Source organism: Medicago sativa, chromosome 6, assembly GCF_051527215.1.
Source record: "Medicago sativa cultivar Bolivia chromosome 6, Bolivia_mono, whole genome shotgun sequence".
Lineage (NCBI taxonomy): Eukaryota > Viridiplantae > Streptophyta > Magnoliopsida > Fabales > Fabaceae > Medicago > Medicago sativa.
This window is the reverse complement of record NC_140754.1, coordinates 41930984-41939665: the sequence shown is the minus strand read 5'-3', so window position 1 is coordinate 41939665 and position 8682 is coordinate 41930984. Positions and strand designations below refer to the sequence as shown.

Genomic DNA, 8682 nt, shown 5'->3' with positions numbered 1-8682 from the left:
AACAAGAGCACAGTAGTAAAAAGAACTCTCTGGCGGCCGAACACCGATGGGGCCCAATGAACTAAGAGCAATTGTCCTTCAGAATTTTGACATTCATGGTGAGGCCCAGTGAAAATCATACTTACTTTTTTGTAGTTCTAAAGGCTTCTTATTGTCCTCATCTATTTTTATCGTATTTCTTATTTTACAGGTAGGTGTTTATTAAGGTTCTCTCTTTGTAAACTTCAAATATGACACATGGAGTGATTCCCAAAAGCTTAAAAGTTGTTGAAAAGGTAATATATTCGATATTCTGCCACTGTGTATGTGAGTAGATTGAACTCTGGTTTTGTTTGTGCTCTAATTTCCCTAATCACTTCATTTTTGCTTTCAGATTTGACTATTCATATTGGATTTGGAATGTGATTGGTTTATCCTTTGATAACTTGGAACTATTTTAAGGTTGATTTCAAACATATGATAGGTATTTTTCTAACCAAAGGTATTTTTCCTTTTCTGAACGTTATATATTTGAGCTACTGCTTATTATTCAGGAATCTTTTTTTATACTCCTTAAAACTGTACAAAAAAAAAAACAAGTTGTATGATTCCTCAACTTCACCTATTTTTTCTGTGAAAGATTCCTCAATTTTGTGAAAGATTCCTCAACCCCTTTCGAGTAATAATTCTTGATCCATTTCCCTTTCTTTTGATTATTGATTTTTATCATCAATGTTAGACTTTTGATTATTATATTAGGTAACTTGGTCTAAACTCTAAATGACAACTTATATAGCATTTATGTTTGTTACTCTGTGTTTTGATTTAATGTTTTTGTCTTATAAATCATGTAAATGATGAAATAGAGACATAAGCATTAACCAAAATTTCATGCTTATTATATAGCATCTATGTGTTGTTACTTCTTTTGAACGTCGTATCTGCCGAATTTTGTGAGAAATTTGCTATGGGCAATGTTAGTAATGTTTTGACAGGCCACAATTTTATGAGGGAATTATACTTTCTTTAGGAAAAACTTCATAATATAACTTATCAATGATTTTAGGCTTATATGTTCTTTACATGTTTTGCCATTGTGTCAAGATTTTCAAGAGCATATGTAATTTCCTACAATTTCTAATAATTGAAATTTCCTGCTATTGATGACAATGATTTCATCATTTTAGTGACAATGGAAATTGAAAAGTCGTAACCGACTATATGTTCTGTTTTGGATATTCTTTAAGTCATGTTGACTTAGGTACATTCTTTAAGTCATGTTCTGCTTTGGATATTCTTTCACTCATGATTTGTTTTGGATATTCTTTAAGTCATGTTCTGCTTTCATGCCACAGTAACCGAGAGCTTTCCCTCTCTTCACATTTTCATGGCATCGAATTTGTGAGATTTTTATGCAACTTTTCTGTTTACGTACACTAAATGCCGTTTTTTTTATTAAACTAAATGCCTTTTATTATTCTTTTGTAAATTGTAAATCACATATATTGTGTCAGCTTTTAATTTAGTTCCCAAATGTTATTAGTTTTAATTTGGTATCTTATTTGCATTCATAATACTAATATAAGAAAAAAAAATACATTCAGGAATTGTGATTTTGCTTACCATGGAATTGGCATTCTACAACTGCCGGTAGGGACAGACTCATAAACTAGGCATCAAGTTTGTTTCCCTTTGCATAACATATTCTTTACTTAATTATGTTCATGTTTTACAAATCAGGGAACAAAACACTCATTTATAACTCTTAACAATTTTTAAACAAATTTTACAACCTTTTGGTCGAACTTCAATTATAATGTCCCTTTTCTCTAGACAATTAATGGTTAGTAAAAAAAAATCAGAAAAGCCCAAATGCTTGAAACTTTGATGAACTCTTATTCATAGTAAAGTAGGAAATTCATCAGGTTATTTGCAGTCAAAACTTTGAGGAGCCTATTCTGGAATGACTCATATTGTAACAGATGGATGCTTATGATATTTCTGCTATGTAATTTACAGCTTTAGGCATCAATCTTGACACTGTATTATGTTACTAAAGTAGAAATTATTCAGGTTTTAGTTTTAGAAATCCTGCAGCTGTTGTGGGATTAAACTTGCTCCACATTGATTAAGTTTAGAAATTCTTGCAGGTTTTAATTTTACGCAGCTGGTACTGTTTTAATTTTTGCATATGCAACTGTTTTAATTTTTTCAGGCTAAGACTTGAAATTAACTTGATAATTTTTGTGTTTCTTCCTTTGTTTGAATTGATTGAAATTGAAAAGTAATTATTGTTATTGATTTTCTTTGAATGGATCAGGGATTATGTGGACGGAGGAAGAGCACAAGATGTTTTTGGTTGGATTGCAGAAAGTTGGAAAAGGTGATTGGAGAGGAATCTCAAGGAACAATGTGAAAACAAGAACGCCTATGCAATTTTCATCAAGACATGTAATCAGCTCAACTCATACGTTATATGTGTTGCTTTACTTCGTTTGTATTTAACTGTGAATGGTTAATTTAGTTAGCAATTGTGTGTCCAGACGAATCCAATTTGTACCATAAGCTTTTGGCCGTTCATGCGTCTTTTTGAACCACTGATGTACAAATCATGCTAGCTACCCTATTTTAATATCCTTGATGTGAAGTCATTTCTCCTGTTAGGCTTATACACTATTTTTCATGAAGACAGGTAAATGTTAAACTAATACATTCTATGATATTATTTTATCCATGTCTATCTAACTATAATTGGTTAATTTAGTTGGCAGTTGTATGTCCAAGCGTTTTGAATTTGACCCAGAAGTTGTTACCTGTTAGGCGTATTTCAAACCCACTGGTCTAAGAATCATTTGGAGGCATTTGTTGTTACATGACAAGATCTACATAGCATATGAACCAGCTTTCTATTTTATTGTGTTGAGGATGTATTTTGGTGGGCTTTAGTGTTAACTTTGTATGCATTATTTGTCACTATGAGGTTCATTTATTGTACTTTTAACAATATTTAGTTTATATTGCGTTGTTAAAGATATTACGTGTATTATGAATCTCTTAAAATACTGCTGTTAAAATACTGATGTTTAATAGCTCATACTTTAGCCTTTGTAATTCACCACTCATTGTTTTTAGTTTCTACTTTCTCCTAATATCCACCCATTAACTAGAAAAATATTTTTCACTTGATGTTCACTTTGTTAAAACTGGGTGCAATGGGAATTGCTAATGCGTTTTTTGGGACTAAGCTGATACTTAATGGCGATTTACCTGATGTTGCTGCTTACATGATAAGGTAAGCATTTCCGTTTTTGTATGCTTTGGAATAAAGGCTTATAATAGTGAATACAGATAGAAAGAGATATGTGTAATAGTCAATGCCTGCTTATAGTCAATGCCTGCTTATAGTTCGTTGTTTGTATAAACAATGCCTGCTTATAGTCAACTTCCATTCAACTAAGAGAAAAAAATATATAATCTAACAGTAATATGTTTGGTTTAATTTAGTTGTGGTATAAAACTGTAGTCAATGGATCAAATAGTATACTTTTAATACTTCACGTTTTTGTAAATTTTTTAAATAAAGACGTTAACATTTTATTTGAATATTCTCTTTGATATGCTATAAAGATTTAGTTACATATTGACATGCTTTTAAGGAAAAAATCTTTATAATATTATCTGTCAAAAAAAAAAATCTTTATAATATTATCAATCCATCGTTGGACATATACTCTACGCCTGTATAGTTTTCATGACCAATTCGCTCATTATAATAAACCATACATCTTTTCTCTTGAAACTTATGTGTTAGTACTTTTTTTTTTCAACAACTTAGTGACTTATGAATTTTTTTCTACAACTTAGCTACTTGAGTTTCACTGCGCTTTTAATGATATGGTATACTTTTATCAGAATGAAAAATGCACCACTCCAGTTGACCCAAAGTGTTCGCCAAATTTCAACAAATAGCTCTGCATCTCTATCAGATGAGTTGCTCAACACCAAGAGAATGACAATCGAAAGTATGATTGAGTCAACTCAGGTAGCTGTCTATTTTTGAAATTTTTAAATTTCGTTTTGGATTCAAGTCAATATACATGTTCAAGATTTTTATGCAAAAGGCGATGATTTTTTTTTTTTACAGGTGTGTCAAGGTTCGGTACTTGCCACTCTATTTGATGTCGAAACTGGTGTTGATTGGTACTTTCGATCATGTGATGAGACGGCCAAGATACTGATGTGACATCAAATGTGGTCTATAGAGAAGTTTTCCGTAATGTGTAGCACTTTGTTTTATAGTATTGTTGTTATTGCATATCAGTGCTATTTTTATGTCGACATACGTTGAATTTTCTTTTCTTCAAAAGACTAAGCCATTAAATTTATATGTTATGTTACTTTAACAGGGTCGATGTCATGGAAATTGTTTAATATAGTACATTAAAAACATTTGTGGCAATTTATTTTATGAATTGAATTATACTATTTTTCTGATTCAAGTAAAGTATTTACTTTCATATTTGTGCTATATTTGTTCTTTTGTATGACCCGTGCGTTAGCACGGGTCGATGGTCTAGTATTGTATAAATATATACACAGATTTTAACTTGTTAAAAAAACTGCTTTATTTATTTTTTGAAAAAACAGCTTTATTTTTATTATATTCTTAAAACAGATTTTAATTTTTATTATATAATAAAAACAGCTTTATTTATATTATAATTATAATAACAGCTTTATTATATAATAAAAACAGCTTTATTATATTATAATTTTTACTCAACATTTTTATAATAAAAACAGCTTTATTATAATAAACAATGGTATTTTTAATAAAAAAACAGATTTACAACAGTTTTTACTCAACAGTTTTATTTTTTTATTCAACAGTTTTATTTTTTATTATAAAACAGTTTTACAACAATAAACCTTTTTATTACATTTTTTTATATATATTTTTATTTTTAACCAGTTTTTAAAATTGAATAATTAATAATTTTTTAAAAACATATTATGTTTAACAACCAGTTTTTTTTAAAAAAAATATCAGAAAAAGAGTTGCCCTAAATTAGAAAAAACAAATTATGTTCCTATTTTATTAAATAAACCTATTTTACTAAATAAACAATATTCTATAATATCTAAAAATCAACCTAATAACTATATATTCAACAACAAGCATATATTTCATTTTATCACAAAATAACATGCATATTTCATTTTATCACAACATGCATAATAACTATATATTCAACAACATGCATATATTTCATTAAAAAAACAGATTTTAACATACTTATAAAAAAACAGATTTCAATAGACTATTTAAAAAAAATGTTTTCCAAAAATATAAACAACATGCATATATTTCATTTTATCACAAAAAAAACAACATGCATATATTTCATAATAATTTAAATATTCAACAACATGCATATATATTCCATAAATAATTTGAAATATCATCTAAATAATATCCAACATATATCATTCTATATAACATTCTATATTTATATTTCTAATAAAAAATTGGAAAAAAATCGAAATTTATTTTAACAGTATTATTTTTTTCGAAAAAATATACTGTATTTGAAAATTAACAGTATTATTTTGTTTCTTTAATAATACATTAAAATAATTTTTCGATTTTTTTTAACAAATTAAAAACAGATCATGCAAATCCAGAGAAGAAAAAATGTACTAACTTGTTGAAGCTTGATATGAGGAGAAGAACAAATCCAGCAGAGAGCAAACAATTAGCAAGGATCCACAGGAGGAGGCAAAACTTGAACACTGATACAAGAAATATTTATGTTAATTATAAGTAGTAAAAAAAAATCAAAACACACAAAAATAATAAGTTAAGAGAGTTTTAATTACCAAAGTTAGATAAATGTATTGATGTTGAAGAGTAAAGTGTATAGAAATAGAGGAGTAAGTTTTTTTTTTGTAAGTATCTAACACACAACAAAGCTGAAACGTGAAAGGAGCTGAATATATAGGCCAGCAAAAAAACCAGGGCTAAACCGAGGGCTAACCCCTCGCAAAGCCAGTCAAATCCTAGCTAGGGCTAGGTGCAGAACGACCAGAAAAAAGCCACGGCTTTCAGCAATATACGACGGGTTTTACCCCTGTCACGCCTGTGCAAACAGCTTTTGTGCAGGTTGACTTGACAACATGCTGACAAAGGCAGAGATTCCATGCAGAAAAGTCCATGCGAGTGGCAAGCCCGTCGGAGATTCCGTCGTTTTTTGCAAGCAACGGTCAACATTGCAGCTTTTTGCAGGGATTCTGTCATAACCGAGGGGCATCCGTCGCTCTTTTCCCTCGTTTTTTGCCTGACACTCTGCATTCTTGTCTCCCATTTTGAATTCAAATGTGGCGCCAAAATAATACCAGGGATGTCATACAAAAACCGACGGGTTTGGCCCTGGTTTGCTTCATACGGTCCCACGTCTTTTTGCCAGGGGTTATCCTTGGCAATTTCCCTGGCATATTTACCAGTGGTTTCAAAGCCCTGTCAAAATCCCTGGCAAAAGGTCAAGTTTCTTGTAGTGATAAATTCAACATATAAATTTATAGGAGCTTGGAGTATTCTAAACCCTATTGGATTGATCGCACAAAGACACGTGAATTATTGTCCAACTCTGATCCATCTACATTTTTATTGAAATCTATTAGCTTCTTTTATTGAAGTTGGTGGTGGGGATAATTGACATACTAAAGGGATTCAATCAGACAAAACCCAATACTCCAATCATGGCATTATTGGAATCAACCTCGTTTGTCTTGACACCATACAAGTAACCCAAATGATATTTTCAACAAGATTAAATTTGTCTAATTTGATGAGTTTTTCCTTACTGATTGTAATTTTCGAATTAGTGATATTACTTAAAGAGAAACACAGAACACTAATATAGATATAAATCTTTCTCGAAGAAATATCACTTTACTTCTTAATACTTTATCATTATATTTGGAATTTATCGAAAACAATAATCAGTGTAATGTTTGTACTTGGTCAGTGTTTGAGAGTAGTCAGATATGCAATGCACAATGAATTATTTATATTAGAGTAAATTATTATTTTTAAATCAATTCGTATTAAAATAGAATTATCATGTGCATATGTTGGTGACAATGAATTGGCAAAATTATTAATGAGAAGGTTATGTGTTGTAGGAATAATAGAATTTATGATAATAAATGGTTGTGTTTGACACTATCTTCCAATGTATCTTTTCGTCACATAAGATAATATATATTTTTCTCCTTTACATGATATTGAGAAAGAATAGTTTCTTTTATATTATAAATATTGATTGAATCCTCAAGTATGGACATGAGAGTTAAACTAATTTTATCTACTCTTCCATTTTTGATAATAGTGAAGGGTGGCCATGCTTTTGACATATTTTTCTTTCAAAAATAAATAGTTCTTTATCTTTCTTATTATAAAAATAAGAGTAGTTACTAAATCAGACACATAACGACAACCATATAGAACATTATCACACCACAACAGTCTCATGTATGATTATATATTCAAATATTACTAAAATATATTAATAAAATATTTGTAGCGTTACAATAAGTTCATGTATGTAACGCTACAATAAGTCTCATGTATATAATATTTGTAGCGTTACAATAAAATATATTAATAAAATATTAACTTGCAAAAGAAATGTAAAAGGCATTTAAACGTACCTCTCCTTTTCCAAATCGAGCACCTATGTTCGGTTTAACCTGTGATCAGACGTGGTTGAGGAGTTAACAACTTCTTTCCATCGGCAGAGTTACTGATTTTGAAAAATTAAAAGAGAACCAAGAAGAGAAGATAAAAAAGGAAAAGTATCTCGTTTAATTAATTGGAAATTTATTTGGGAAAATTACACCAAGCTCCCCTGAGGTTTTATCAAATAACACAAACACCTCTAGTTTTCAAAAAACACTAACCTCCCCTCACAGGGACCTCACAGTTGTGTGTGAGTTTAATTTCAGTGGATTACCACTTCATCTAAGACCAAAAAAAAAAAAAAATTTATGGAGATGATCTAGTAAGTCCACCGTATGAAACACCACTCCAAACATAACAACATGAATTGCAAATTCAAGGTAAAAATGTATCCTGAAATTGCCAATGAATACTCTTTAATAAGGTGTTTTTACTCATTTTTAATGACATGAATGTGTCTTTATTTGTAATGAGGCTTTGAAATATTACCTACATAAACGAGGATGTAGAAAATTGAAAGATATGGCAGACTGCATATAATTTTAATTGGGGAAGAAGATGTTAGTAAAAAATAGTAGTGATTGATACTAGTAGAGCTACTTGGAAATTGAGCAGTTATACATGAAACAAACGGCTTTAAGAGATAGGGGGGGTATTTGTTGGTTTGATTGAAAAACAAGGGAGGTTAGTGTTCACTTAAAAACTAGAGGGGTGATATGTGTTATTCATAGAAACCTCAAGGGTGGTAAATGCAAGGTATGTGTTATTCATAGAAACCTCAAGGGTGGTAAATGCAATTTACTCAATTTATTTTGGAACACAATTTTTGTTTTAGTAAGTTTAATTTCATAATTGTATTTTTGTGCCAAATTGCATGAAGGGTCTAGTCAAAGACTTTCGTTAGTTAAAACATAGCACTGTCCATGAAAAAAATGAGATAAAATATGGACAACTTATTCATA

General features: G+C 29.9%; 1 long non-coding RNA gene across 1 annotated transcript; it reads left to right on the top strand.

Moving 5' to 3' along the window:
* Window positions 1-3073, top strand: LOC146915219 (uncharacterized). The gene is made up of 6 exons (XR_015013261.1): window positions 1-98; window positions 191-275; window positions 374-463; window positions 2300-2430; window positions 2523-2671; window positions 2744-3073. It is a non-coding gene; the product is annotated as an uncharacterized LOC146915219 (long non-coding RNA).
* Window positions 3074-8682: the final 5609 nt, after the last annotated feature.